The sequence below is a fragment of the Helianthus annuus genome, chromosome 13 (genome assembly GCF_002127325.2).
Source record: "Helianthus annuus cultivar XRQ/B chromosome 13, HanXRQr2.0-SUNRISE, whole genome shotgun sequence".
Lineage (NCBI taxonomy): Eukaryota > Viridiplantae > Streptophyta > Magnoliopsida > Asterales > Asteraceae > Helianthus > Helianthus annuus.
Window position 1 is genome coordinate 110,363,069 of NC_035445.2, and position 15,588 is coordinate 110,378,656.

Here is a 15,588-nt window from a genome sequence, read left to right on the forward strand (position 1 = left end):
AAAGATATCTGTTGACCGAAAGATATCTGTTGACCGAAAGATATCTGTTGACCGAAAGATACCTGTTGACCGAAAGATATGTGTGTGATCGAAAGATGACATAGGATTCGGAACATAACATTGGCCCGAAGGATAATTGTGGTAATTGTTTCCGAAAGATAATTGTGATTACTGTTGTCGAAAGATAGTGACTGGATTCGAAGGATGTTAGGGATTATGAACATACTTTGACTGATTGAACATATGTTGAATTAATTGTCATGCCATGCTTGGTGGTGAACATATTCGTGTAATACTACGTGTTGTGCCGATATGCAAACTGACTGCTATGTGAACAATTAACTGCATGCGTACAATTTCGAACATGAACTGATTTGTTATACGTGCATACACTAGGACGTGATTAATTACTTGTGAGTGCATAACTTAGCATACCGAGCAAACCAAGGTGAGTTCACACTCCTACTAAGGCATGGGATTCCCGGGTTGTGGGAATGGGTTAAAGGTTGTTATTGAAAGGAACGTACATATGCTTTACTAGACTGTCACCTATCATGTCCTCGGATGTCAGGACGGTTACGTAGGTTGGGATAACACCTACGGGTTCACATGCCATTCTATCCTCGGTTACGAAGGATACGCACGTAAAACCTACGTGTACGCATTACTTACTCCTATCCTCAGGTTACGAAGGATACGTGCGTAAAACCTACGCACACTTTATACACACTTCTGTTCTCGGACGAAGAACAGGGATAATAATACGAACAGTCTAGTGGTCACTTAACATGGGAAGCCCCCACCAGCATAACTTACTATCGGCCCTGTAGAGCCACCTGTTACTTACTGTTACACATTTACTTACTGTGAACTCGCTCAACTAGTTTGTTGACCATTCTGTTACATGCCTTGCAGATCGTTAGGTACTTGGAGCTTGCACTGGAGAAGCGGGTCGTTGTGGACAAGGATTCGTGGTTTCTATGCTGAACTATTATAACATTTGAACTATTTACTAGTGTTGGATTATTACTATGCTTCCGCTACACTTTAAAACAATAACATGTTTTGAACACCTTTTGTATTGAACGGATGGTTTTCTTTTATCTTACTTAATACTATATGCATGTTCAATATGATTGGTGGCTTGATCCTGGTCAGTCACGCTCCCAAGCGGTGATACTCCGCAGGTGGATTTTGGGGGTGTGACAATTTTGTTACCAAATTACCCAAGACACGAAAAGGTAATGATACAATCTAGGTGATTGTAGATAGATTAACCAAGTCAACTCATTTCTTACCGATGAAGGAAACTTTCAGTATGGAACAGTTAGCCAAGTTATATATAAATGAAATAGTTTCATTACATGGAATTCATTTATCTATTGTTTCTGACAGAGATAGCCGTTTTACTTCTTATTTTTGGACTAGTTTCCAAAAAGCAATGGGAACCAAGTTAAATCTAAGCATTGCATATCATCCTCAAACGGATGGACAAAGTGAAAAGACAATTCAAACAATGGAAGATATGCTTAGAGCTTGTGTAATTGATTTCGGAGGAAATTGGGATGATCATTTACCATTAATAGAGTTTTCTTACAATAAAACTATCATACCAGTATCAATGCTGCACCATTCGAAACACTTTATGGACGAAAGTGCCCAGTCTGTTGGGCAGAAATTGGAGAAAAGCAACTGTCTGGACCAGAAATAGTACAAGAAGCAACAGACAAGATTATTCAAGTCAAGGAAAGAATAAAAATAGCACGCGATCGACAAAAGAGTTATGCTGATAACAGGCGAAAACCGTCGGAATTTCAGGTAAGAGATAAGGTATTATTAAAAGTTTCACCATGGAAGAGAGTAGTTTAGATTCATCAAGAGGGGAAAGCTAAGCCCCAGGTACGTTGGACCCTTTGAGATTATTAGAAGAATAGGACCTGTAGCGTATCAGCTACAACTGCCATAGGAAATGGCAGGAATACATGATGTATTTCATGTATGTAATCTCAAGAAATGCTTAGCCGATAAATCATTAGTGGTACCTCTTAAGGACATAGAGGTAAATGAGAAACTTAAGTTTATAGAGAGACCCATACAGATCGAAGACAGAAAAATCAAGAACCTCAAACACAAGAGATTAGTTCTAGTCAAAGTGAAATGGATTCCAAGAGAGGACCAGAATAAAATTGGGAGCTTGAATCAGAGATACAGAGGAAATATCCACACCTGTTCTAGTAGACCTCGAGGACGAGTTTTAAAACAAGGTGGGGAGGATATAACAACCCTCCTAAAATACTTATAACACCCCTATACGCCCTAAATTACACCCCGTATACGAAAAATAGGCCCGGAATACATTTAATTTAACAAAAATCAAATAAAAACAATATTTTATTGCGCTCGTGGGGCACGACAGCTTCAGGTAAGGCTGTCGCGGGGCGCGCCAGCTTGGCCACCAGGCCGCACCCTGGGCTGCCACGTGTCCATGTCGTGTTGAACCTACCCCCATGACTGGTCAAGGCTAAAGCCTACTCCACCTAGCTCGCGGGCCGCAAAGACATTGTCCTCGGCTCTCGCGGGGCGCGACAAAGTGCCGATCAGGCACTATAAGTAGGGGATTTCGGCTTTAGTTGCAAATCGTTCATCACACAACTTTCTCTCTCAATTCTGAATATCAATTATAATTTCCGGATATAATACCCACTAAAATAGCGAAGCTCTGCCTCGATGTAAGTATCATAACCCCCGATTACGTATTAGATACGCTGCCCGATTGATTTAGTGCTCCGTAACGCATGTTGAGGCTCTGCCTGACTCAGTCGTTGGAGTTCTGTCTCGGGAAGGGTATAACTAATGTAAATTGGGTTATTATACTAACGCGTGTGCATTGTTTAATTAATAGATTATAATCAGGAAGTCACAAGGAAATACCTAAATTAGCAATGTGAGTAATCCTCTTTTTGTGAAACCTTTTGTGAACTGTTTTTACAAAACCTAAAATGTTTAAATTATATTTCACAGTGATTGAGTATTTGTAATTCTACAATTATCGTCGGTATGTTGGGGTTTTGTATACAAAATTTGTTATTACAATGTGATTAGTAACATTACCACCAGTCAGGATTGACAGTACCTTGGGTGGTAATTAAAGTAGATATAAACAAATGTAATTGCTGGATTGCCCTCAATGCTGTAAAATGATAAAATCCTGTTTTGATTAAACTGGGATTCACTCGCCAGGATTTATTGCTAATAAAATGTTTTTAAACGCGTTTCAGGTAACAAAATGTGAAAGCCAATTAGAAGCCAGCTAGGGAGCACTGAAGGCTTGGAAAAGTGGCTATAAAAGTTACCAAAATAAAGAAGAAGTTTTATTTCAATAAATTAGGGTTTATCCCTATAAACATGTTTGTAATGGAAACTTGGGAATTTCCCATGTATTTATTATTATAAAAATATGGTGTTTTACTCTGATAAACTATTTTCTAACTACGGTCCTGATGTAAATTCCGTTGCCAAAATAAATAAACGGCGATACCACTGATCCTGGTTCGCGGCCGCCCGTTCCCAAAGTTGGGGGTCGGGGGTTGCGACAGTTTTGTCACATAATTTTTATAAATTTTCATCCAAATCACTAACTCAGTTTATTTTTTCTGTTAAGGTGAAGAATGTTTTAAATTTTATAAATTAAGACACAAATTAATTTACAGCTTTTTTATATAAATCAATTTTATAAAGAGAAAACGTCATTGGTGTGCAACACATAACAATATTACAACTTTTAGTATTTATCAGTTGTAAAGATAGAAAAAAATTGTAAAAACATTACATATTTTTTAAATGTGTTGAGCACCTAGGTAATATGTTGGTAGAAATAAAATATTTATTTAATTAAGATTATGAGGGTAACTGGTTTCTGTTTTTCCTTAGGAGCGAATTTAAAAGAATAGAAGATGAATTGCAAACTTGGTACATATGATAAGATTTTTTTATTTGACCTTTTTCAATATGGTCACCAGCATTTTAGAAAAATTAAAACATCATATATAAAAAATTAGAAATTAATTTCTGTCTTAGTTTATAAACATCATTCGCCTTAATAGAAAAATTAACTTAGTTAGTGGTTGGATGAAAGTTTATAAAAATTATGTGACAAAGTTATTATTTTTTTCATATAAAAATTGCATGTATATTCTTTTTTATTATATATGTAACAAAATTAATTAAATAAAAGAAATTTAAAAGAGTTTGAGTAAATTGCCAAAATCGTCCCTGTGGTTTTATATTTGCCAGTTTCATCCAAATATCCTTAACTTATCAGAAAAAATAAACTAAGTTAGTGGTTTGGATGAAAATGACAAAAAGTTACAAACGTTGGGGGCAATTTGGTACAAAAGTGTCATTTTAGACGAAAATGGCAAACCTGCCCAAACCTCAGGGACGATTTTGGCAATTAACTCCTTATTTTTATATAATAGTTCCCTTAACATTAATTATAAATTGTGTACTTTCCTCGCGCGTTGCGGCGAGAAGTCGTTCGGTATTAGTTCGATTCAATAAGGTGTCGGTATCGTTATCGGCTCTTTTATAGCGATCAAAAGATAAAACTCTAAAAATAAAGTCATGATAAGCCCGAAAGGATATTGACATATGTTTTTTATTGATAAAAAATGAATATTAATAAAGATTTCAAAAGTACAAATATCGGGTACTTATGTTTGGTTGAAATCGACGTGGTATCGATGTTTTTCGAACATAGTATTGTTTATCACCGACGCTCACTGTAGCTTATGAATTCTATACCGCTACTAAAGTTGTTCGAATAGTATTGGTTCGGTTTATCACAACAAAGAACAAAAAAATAAGTTATAATCGACTCATATAGCAATGAAAAACGAATATATGGATGAATACAACTTCGTCTTCGACTAAACTTATACCGGTATGAATAGGAGCAACTGGTAATGTTGTAATTCGGTCGGAATCGAATTGGTTCATCACGGAACTGGTAGAAATATCCAGAAAAATATAAAAAGGAATTCCAGTACCTATGTTGTTAGTATGGTATCGTTTGATTCATAACGATAAGGAAAAACTCAATTATATATATAACTTATTTATAAATTAAACAAAAAATATATTTTCAAGAATCACTCAATTGAAACTTAAATTAAAAAATAAAGGATAAGACATCATTACTTGTTATTAATAACTTTTTAATTTAATATTATTTAATAATTAATTTGTGGTTGTTACTATTCATCAAGAGTTGCAATTAATATGTCACTATTCATCAAGAGTTGCAATTGCAATTAATATGTATAATAGTATAGTACTATGCCTAAACCCCAAAACAAACATACACATGTGGGCAGAAGTAAGAAATCTTGGTCGGTCAAATGTTAAGTTGTCGTTTTCTTATAACTAGGTTTATACATCAAGTGCGCGTTGCGGCACACTAAACTGTATTATTCTCGCTTTGAACATCGCTTATACCAATGAAGTCGATACAAAAGGTTGTTGATATGTTTCAACGTGACATATTACGAGAATTAGATACACAAAGATACTACACTACACTCATACATTTATAACTGTTAAGAAGCCAAAATAACCAAAACGTCCAAGCATATGAATTTCATAGAAGATATGACTAAAGGTGGATGTGAATTTCATAGAAGATATGACTAAAGGTGGATGTGGTTCGCCTTATCTTTTTTCCATGTTTAGTCTCTTTTATCTTTGGAAAAGAGAAGAAATGATTGCAGATTACCACATTAGTCTACATATTCGATTTTACATTTTCATTCCATGTCATATTTCCAGGTTGCGACCCGAATTCTCCCTCTTTGATTATTCCCTGCGCAAAAGCAAGAAAAAACATCAAAACCCACCCACTCGTCTCCATTTTAGTTATCACCAATCATAACTCATGTATATATAATATAGATCGTATATATAATATAAATCTTGTAATTAAATTGAAGTTTGTTAAAGTGAACACATGATACTAACTGTAGTTTCGTTGATACAAAAAGCAAATCCTCTAAAGCCTCATCTAGTCATATTAAATCTCTCTTAATAATTATATAATTAACTTAACATTGATAAAAAGGGTTTTAAATTATGGAGACGCTGCTTTTGCTTTTAATCAAACAAAAATTACTTCATAATTGTGTAGTCTTTATCATTGGGCATGGGATGGAAGATGAATCAAAGATCTTTGCTCAGGTGTGCTTAGCAAAATGAATGTGTAATTATAAATAAAGAAAACAGAATAACTAACCCATGGCATGTGATAGTTGCCTTTTTTTTGGTTTTGCAGATGTTGTGGTGGTAGATAGCGTAATGCCGTAATTGTTGGAATTAGTCCAGTTGTGAATCAATTCACCTGTTTTTTTCCTTGGTATTTTTGCAGTAGACAGTTTCAGGCTTCGGTGTCACACCTTCAAAAATTATAAGTTGAAATTAAGTTGTGAATTTTTTTTATTAAAAGCTATTTCATGAACATCAATTACTTGTAACCCCAAAATCTAATTTCACTAAGCTGCTATCCTTTATTCCTTTTCTAAACAGAAGTGTGGAATAAGAGAAATCAAAGAGTGTATAGTAAGAAGGATCGAGTCTAGGCCACCTCCGATCACAACTGACCACCACTGTTATCACTTTGCACTACCACCGCAACCTTACCATCATCATAACCACCAATACCAAGAAACAGTTGAGCATTGCAAGATAGGTAGGTTATCACCCGCGAACTTCGCGGGTTGAACCACTTAAATGATGTAAACAACGGTTGAATAATGTACACAGGCTACACCTTTTGATTTTTTATATTATGAATTTCATTTAAATTACGTACGACAATAAATAAGAGTAACAACAATAATTAAATTTAAATATAAAAATCTCAAAGTATACAAATAATTGATAAATGTGTAAATATTTCTTTACCTACAACCATTTGCTATTTTATTTGTCACACTACTATCTCCATCTAATATTAGTAGTTTAATTATGTCTCTGCTTTTAACTCTTGAGAGCACCACATAAATCCATGCATCAGCAATATTAGTAAAACAAATAACATCCATCCATGCATGATGAACACTTAGGTATTCGCCTAAATTTATATCCTGCCAAAAACAAAAGAAGTATATTGTAACAAAATTGTAAATTAAATATACCACCATGCTACATAGGTTGATATAGCTTGCCAGTTGTGTTAAATAACCAATGTAGCGTCCCATTCGCATAAAATTGACTGATGTGGCGTACACGTCACTCTTTTTTACAATTATTTCGCTAAATTAGCTATTTACTTACCTTATTAGAAGGATACTTGCACATCACAGTCTTAAAAAACTTAATACCACCAGTATGCTTCAGAAAATAAGGGGTCGGCCTCTATGGTTGCTCTGTCTTTAAACTAACTGGCCCATCTTATTATTTGGTGTATCTTGGAATCACTAAATATACCAAAGTTGACTTTATTAGGTCCATCCTTAAACTTTAGAAAATGCATCTCTCAATTTGTTGAACTATGTGAAGTAAAATAAAGGTTCCAATTAGTGAAATAATGAATTAGTTTATAGAAGTCCGGTCCAAAAAAACATTAAATATTAAAAAAAAGAAAATAACATTTATCCAAGCAAAAAGATACTTGTTTTGACCAAATCCTATTTTACATGTCATACGAATTGCTTTAAAGTTCCTTATGTTGCCATTTTATTCTATATATATCAATTTCAATTCTCAAATCCACCAAAGTTGTAAACCATCTTAGTCCTTCAAACCAGAACCAACAATACTAAGATGATAGTTTTATGGACAGTATTCTCCACATATTCAATAACCATTTAATGAAACCATAGTAATTTTTGGGTATATTTTGAATTTATAACATTCAATCTACCGTATTAGAAATCGTGATACCTAAAAATCTTCATTTCATTGTTGACTTTAGATGGTTCTTGTTCTTATCCGTCGAATTCAGCCATATAAATCAAGAAAAATAGAGAATCTTCACAAGAGTAACAAAAAAAGTCGTAAAAAACCGAACGGGGTCAGACAAATAGAAAGTATTTTTGAAGTCGTTACACGCATACACAATACGCAAGCAAGTTATCAAAATGACAAACTGGAGTATTAGAAACAATATAACCCTAAAAGAAAGAGAGACTTACCCGTCCTCTAGCATTGGAACCTGAACCAGTTTAAGGATACTTCAATATAGTCCATATCCTGCCATAAAATCATTTTTATATAAAAATATCATTAACCAAATGGTAGACATCAAATATAGAAGTTTAGATAATTGACATCAATTTTTTGTTTACTTGGAACTTCATAATTGATGAAACCATTTTAGAGTCTCAATGCCAGCGATGTATGGAAGGGGAACGAAGTACTGCCACAATGTCAAGTTGTGCCAGTTCTATAATTATGTAAAAATCATGTCAGCAAACAAATTCGTTTGAGGCTTAAGTTAATCTTATTGAAATCCATAGAAGTTCCTAAAAAATAGCCATAGAGGTGAAGCAGGAGTACCTTAGCCGATAAGGCCAGATCCTCCTGAGTTAAAACCAGACGACACTTGCCTTTCGAGTAATAACTGGGGGTATGTATTCTAATTGGACTATTTTTTAAACTTTATTACATCTAATCTGTTCAACGTAAGAAATATTCGTGTTTTATGCTTATCCAAAAAAAAAAAACATTTGCAGCAGCATTAGAGGTACCACCTGCTTCCTGACTTGTACCATCCATAGAGGCAGTGGGATTTGAGGCAACAGGGTTTGTGTTCTTTGCACTGATCATATTAGTCGAACCAGACCAAATAACCACATTAACAGGCTGCATATCAAAGGAGAAAACATCATACCTGACTTAAGCAATGGTTTCACCAGAAGCCTATTCCAGCACCTATTCGTCCAGCACCATTTGGGCAGAATCATCAGACTTTGTTGACTCCTATTCTTCCAAGTATTTAGTATGTTCATCCGCCTCCAGAGTAGTAATCCGCTCGACAACGCGGCTCGTTAATGAGTTCCCATGCCATGATTGCGGGGTCTTGACTATACGCGAATTTAGTGATTGTATTGATTCTTGCTATAACTCTCTACATTCATAATTTTACATATAAGTTACTTAAGTTACTGATATAAAAAATATTGAATTGGATACATAAAAAATAAAATATGTTCGTACTTACTTGAACATAACTTTTGTAATACGCTTTAACTATTGGATTTATGTAATATGCTGATCTCATAGCTTGAGTTTCTAGCCCACTAAACGCATTGTGGTATCCCTCCAAAATCTGTATAATTATTAACAAAACGTAATATCATTGGAGTTCCATATTTTCTTGCTTCTGCCATTACAAAATCCAATCCCTATTTATAACTATGATGTCGCATAAAACTTCATATTTTTCAGATCACATATATAACTAATTATACCAAGGTCATCGTTCATCTTCCACATTTAGATGTAGGGTTTCAAACGCTTTACTCTATCTTAAATCCCAACTCAATAGTTCAGTTTCGATTAATGAAAGGTTCGTAGTGAAATAAAGGTTATTTTTTACCTGTTTTGCGAATTGGCGCGAGTGCTCTTTTGTGGTCTCCGGAATAACGACAATTCTCCATGGTGGTTTTAGGAACTTTGAATGCAGATATACACTTCCCAAAGAATTTGAACTTAATCCAACGTCGAGTTACCTCATCTTTCTTTCTTTGTCCAATTTATCTACATTAAAAGTTCCTGTTTCTTCAGAAACAACCCTTTAATTTTTCAGATATTAATCAAAATCAAAACACAATTTAGGATCAATTAACATAAATGCTTACGGTCAAGTGCTAGGCAGTTCTCTATCGCGCGTTCGTTGTCAGAGTGAAGTTGTATGGGATGTTGAAGAAAAACGGCTGAACAATTAGGGTTTTAAGGGAGAGAATCAAGCTACTTGCTGGCCTGCTATTTTCCATTTAGTGATCTTCTATTCGATTGTGACAATATCCATCATAAGAACTTCAACCTAAACCATACAAAACATAATATATATATACACACTATCATAATTTTTTAGCAAATAGCTGCTTAAACATGAAACACATACAATCAACTTATGAACATTTAATTGTTTTTAAATAAAAGACTATAGTCATTTTTTTTATTTGGAGAAATTACCTATTTCCTGACGGGGCAAACGACACCAGGTGCACTGGTAATATACTAATATGTCCGTCGACATGAGTTTCCTTTCGCCAAATTTTCGCCATTGACATCGATCTGTTATCTAATAAAACAATCAATTTGACAACTCAATGAGCCATGATAAAAAAAAACTATACAAAAATAAATAAAAGAAACTAAAACTTGAAGTATGCAAAAAACGGCTGCAAATACAACACTTTTTAAAGAAAATGGTTACAAAATTTGCAACTATAAAGCAAAGGGTTGTTGTGACTGAAACAAATTTGGTTACTAATTTTGTTGTGAGAATTCTGGACGCAAAATTGGTCATAAACAACCTTTTAGTAAATTTGGGAACTTATTTTAGAATTGGGTGGTTTAGAGAATAAGCAAAAATCCTTTCTCATTAACATCTTCTTTATATTTTCTTTCTCCTTTTTGTTATATCATCGTTGCCATACGCATCTTAAGAGAAGGAGGTGCAACAACTTTTTTAATAAGGGTTCTGCAACCAAAAGAGAAACCATAAATGTAACACACTTTAATAGATTATTTCTGGTATAAAATCAAAGATCTTCAAAGCTATAAGTAGGCAAGCTATATAAGTTTGTTTCCTCAATTCAATGTTTAATTATAAAATAGAATTAAAATAGGTAAATTACCATAGTTGCATTAACTCAAAACAATATTTGAAACAAATACAGTGAAATCAAAATAGAAACTTCAAAAGGCATTAACCTACAGGAAGCTCTATGTTAAAAAGTCAACATACCCCATATTTTAACAACATTATTCCAATAGAGATAACCAAAACCAAGATTAAAAGAAAATAATGATAATAATGCGTAAACTGCACAACTGTATCAATACCATTTGTGTCGATTGTTCATCTTCTCCAGAATCGCACGACATCATCACCGGCCAACAATCAACAATCGACGTCGCCTCTACCCATCTGCAACCCAATTAGCAATCAACTTTTTAACAACAATTAGCAACCTAGTTTTTAGGAGAACACGGATTTCATAAACACACGTTCGCTTGTTATAATATAATCAATCACTTGCGAAAAAAAATCATAAATATGCAAAACCTGTGGAAACCATTGGGTGTTCTTTCCGTTATGCAGAACCACTACCACCGACACCCCTTTTTTACATCACTTCATTTAAAACGTCAAATGCACCATTTACCGTATTCTCCGTCTCCTTCTCTTCGCTTCAGTTCAACCTTAAACCCGAGAAATGAAGCATACAAATCATGGAATAAATCAATCACCTGTATGGAATAAATCAATCACCTGGATGGAATAAATCAATCTGAAAAGGCAAAGACGTGAACCGTCACGACACTCGAATCAGAAATTTGCACTCAACATCAAGGATTAATCGATTTTCACTCAATATAATTAAACCGAAAACAAAAGGCATCATATTATTTCATCAGTTAAATAAAAAATATCAAACTCAGTATCCGGATCGAAAGACGAAGAATAAAGGATGAAGAATGAAGTCTATGTGACGAAAAAAAAAGAGAACGTAATCAAATCTGGTATCGTTAATCTAAACACATCGAAAGAACACCAAAATCATTCAATTGTACTTTGAATCAGAACAACAAAGGAATTTACAATTATATGTGAAAAACCGTATAAACATCACATCATTAATAAAAAAAAGAAAAAACGATCAAAGATGGATGAAATTGAGAATCAAAATAACAGATACCAAAATGATTAATACATACCGTCGATTCTAGAGTTTGAATCGTAGAACAACGAAGAAGAAGGAGGATCATGGTTTTGCAAAACCTGCTGCTGAAGGAGATGAGAAAGAATGCTGATGAAGGCTGCTAGGGTTTTGCAAAATAATATATAAGATCCATTTTAGGAGGTGGATGATCCAAAAGTCCGACCTAATTGTTTCGGATCCCGCGTGCAAAGAAGATTGTGTGTATTTAGAATGATTCCCTCCTAAAATCACCATCTACTTAACCAATGGATGCCACATAAGCAATATTGCTTCACCATTCAATGACAAATAGCCCAAATCATCTCATTTATTAATATATATAGATATAGATCGTATATATAATATAAATCTTTTAATTAAATTGAAGTTTGTTAAAGTGAACACATGATACTAACTGTTGTTTCGTTGATACAAAAAGCAAATCCTCTAAAGCCTCTTCTAGTCATATTAAATCTCTCTTAATAATTATATAATTAACTTAACTTTGACAAAAAGGGTTTTAAATTATGGAGACGCTGCTTTTGCTTTTAATCAAACAAAAATTACTTCATAATTGTATAGTCTTTATCATTGGGCATGGGATGGAAGATGAATCAAAGATCTTTGCTCAGGTGTGCTTAGCAAAATGAATGTGTAATTATAAATAAAGAAAACAGAATAACTAACCCATGGCATGTGATAGTTTCCTTTTTTTTGGTTTTGCAGATGTTGTGGTGGTAGATAGCGTAATGCCGTAATTGTTGGAATTAGTCCAGTTGTGAATCAATTCACCTGTTTTTTTCCTTGGTATTTTTGCAGTAGACAGTTTCAGGCTTCGGTGTCACACCTTCAAAAATTATAAGTTGAAATTAAGTTGTGAATTTTTTTTTATTAAAAGCTATTTCATGAACATCAATTACTTGTAACCCCAAAATCTAATTTCACTAAGCTGCTATCCTTTATTCCTTTTCTAAACAGAAGTGTGGAATAAGAGAAATCAAAGAGTGTATAGTAAGAAGGATTGAGTCTAGGCCACCTCCCATCACAACTGATCACCACTGTTGTCACTTTGCACTACCACCGCAACCTTACCATCATCATAACCACCAATACCAAGCTAACACCTCTGACCAGCAGCCGAATTCGCTCTCTGCCGGAACCACCATCATTACCCCTGTTCTTTACCAACTCTGCCAATGGCACCTTCATAACCTTAAGCCACCGCCTTCATCATCATTACCCCTAACCATCGTCATCGCCTTTGACCACAACCACCAGCGTCATTGCCTCAATTAGGCAGACCCACTGCTGTTGCCGTAACTTACCAAAGTTGAAAAACCCTAAACAATAAAGGGCAAAACAATATCAAGACTTTCGTAGGTCAATTAGAGTCGTAATCGCCATACTTAACCAGCTTCAAAAACCGAATTCGGAAATTATTCACAAAACATCCAATCGAAGTAATATTACCTTGCTATCCTTTCCTTTGAATCCTACAACTTCCAGTAGCGATACAATGTCCCTACAAAAACACCCAAATTAAAACCCAGAACCTAGCAGAAGCGTGTAAAAAATCGAAAAGCAACAACGCCTAAATGTCAGCATAATTGAAGAAGACAAAATAACAAACAAAATTGAGAAGGCAGCTTGAATTCAACGATTAGTATCCAAGCAAATGATGATTTAGAGTTAATTTCTAAGAACAGAAACCAAAATGCCTTATCATCAATTAAAGCAATAATTAGAATAGGACCAATATAACCTCACTATTAGGATTTCTTGTTAATCTTTACTGGTATATGTAAACAACCTCGCAAAAGACATTTCTTTTACCTATTCATAAGAAGCAAAACAAACAAATAGATTAAAATATATATTAATTACCATCGCAAAAGACAATCACAGTCCATCGGTGACAATCACAGTCCAAAAGGATCCAGACATCAAACATCTGGTCGGCATGAATACACATCAAAATTCCAAAGTATTTAACATGAAATAAAGGCCAAAATATTCACAAAACATTGTGGTTTGTACGTCGAATTCAATACCTCCGAAAAAAGATACTATACGACCAAAAGCTCATTTTCACCTTCCTTGTTGCCGATTTACGTTCGGATCCCTTATCATGCCGCCGATGTAACACCTGATTGACAGATCAGGATCCAAGGACCTGCCGCCATCATCTGATTTGCCTGAGGCCAGGTCATTCCGGAGAATTGGAATACCACTCATTTCCCCTCTACAACCACGAATCGTTGGACTGACTTAGTTTCTGAAACCACAAATCAATAATAAATTAGTTAATAATTAGATCATAGACGCCATCTTGCAATCTTGAAATTGATTATCTGATATTAAATTTTAAAGTCTTCGAATCAGAACAAACCATGGTCCGTTTAACAGCCGTCGTCATCTAAGAGGCAACACCGCAAACAGTACAGTCGCCGTCCTTGATCACCACCATCGCCGGAGTGAAGGAACGCCCAGAAGTCATCACACTCTGTCTCCTCCTCTCTACGTTGCGCAATCCTGAATCTCCGGTGAAGTTTCCCGCAGGAGATTGACGACTAACACCGGTCAACAATCGGATCAGTCGTCGATGGACTGTGATTGTCGCCGCCGGAGGTGGAGAAACAGAAAGGAGAGGAATCATGATTCATGTGGATGTAGAGATGAAGATGGGTGTTGGTGGAAAACTGAAAATACATGGCTGATTAGGTTTCCAGAGGGAGACGCGTGGTAATGTAATAAACCTGTAGCATTCATACAAACCCACATATTACAACCCAAATAGTCCAATAACATAATAACACTACATAATCACTGTTCATTATATTATGTTATTGTTAGATTTAGATTTTATCCCAGAACGTAAAAAAAGATTTTACTGTAAACATTATCAAGAACTTAAAAGTTCTTATACGAACACTAGTAGGGTTTTTTATATTATTTTTGCATAGAAACATGTTTTGGTTTATTTGATAGCAGCCTCTTTTCATATTAGCTAGTAATATGACTCGCAGGCGATGCGCTGCGGGCTCGTTGCAAATACTGAATGGATCAATTCAAATGTTATGTTATGTGTTAACCATATGAAAAATCGTGTTTCAACATATCCAATTTAACTCAACGTAACTTGTATAAGCATTGCATTTGGATAAAAATGTAAAGTAAATCAAATTTGTACCGTACAATCATAACATATTTATGTGTGACCTGACCCATACATAGGAATTGTACCCAAAAAAGAAAAAAACATAAAAACGTGTATAAAGAAAAAATGACACGTATAATCAAAATGGATTAATTAGAGCTTAAAAATAAACCACAAAAGAAAACACATTCACATTAAGGGGACATCATGAGTGTTTTGCAAAGTAAAATTGTACGCGTTGCGGAGGGGGGGGGGGTCGAAGCGTAGAGTGACTCGAATTTATACCGTCGGGTGAAAAAGTATTATATTTGAACTCGCTCGTTTTGTAACAAAATTTACGCCGAAATGTTGACCAACCGAAATGCACATAAAATAAGCATAAAAATATATTATATTTGACATGATTTGTTTCGAAAAAAGTTAGCGTCAAAACGTAGACGAACTCGAATTTATACCTACACGTACGTAAAAACATGCTCGCAAAAAAGTAGTTTTTAAAAACTA

At 34.6% G+C, this 15,588-nt stretch overlaps 3 long non-coding RNA genes across 4 annotated transcripts; all 3 read right to left on the reverse strand.

The window, feature by feature from the left end:
• Nucleotides 1-7,345: 7,345 nt before the first annotated feature.
• On the reverse strand, nt 7,346-9,763 carry LOC118485398. Of its 2 annotated transcripts, XR_004875882.1 has the most exons (5): nt 9,593-9,763; nt 9,215-9,322; nt 8,885-9,121; nt 8,187-8,244; nt 7,346-7,541 (listed from the first exon to the last, which is right to left on the reverse strand). It is a non-coding gene; the product is annotated as an uncharacterized LOC118485398 (long non-coding RNA). The 2 variants fall into 2 exon arrangements; XR_004875881.1 differs by lacking the exons at nt 8,885-9,121; nt 9,215-9,322; nt 9,593-9,763 and adding an exon at nt 8,551-8,850.
• Nucleotides 9,764-10,201: 438 nt separating this feature from the next.
• LOC118485399 lies at nt 10,202-11,458 on the reverse strand. The gene is made up of 3 exons (XR_004875883.1): nt 11,291-11,458; nt 11,068-11,152; nt 10,202-10,300 (listed from the first exon to the last, which is right to left on the reverse strand). It is a non-coding gene; the product is annotated as an uncharacterized LOC118485399 (long non-coding RNA).
• A 2,352-nt stretch (nt 11,459-13,810) lies between these two features.
• Nucleotides 13,811-14,644, reverse strand: LOC118485400. Its single transcript, XR_004875884.1, has 3 exons — nt 14,317-14,644; nt 13,979-14,202; nt 13,811-13,878 (listed from the first exon to the last, which is right to left on the reverse strand). It is a non-coding gene; the product is annotated as an uncharacterized LOC118485400 (long non-coding RNA).
• Nucleotides 14,645-15,588: the final 944 nt, after the last annotated feature.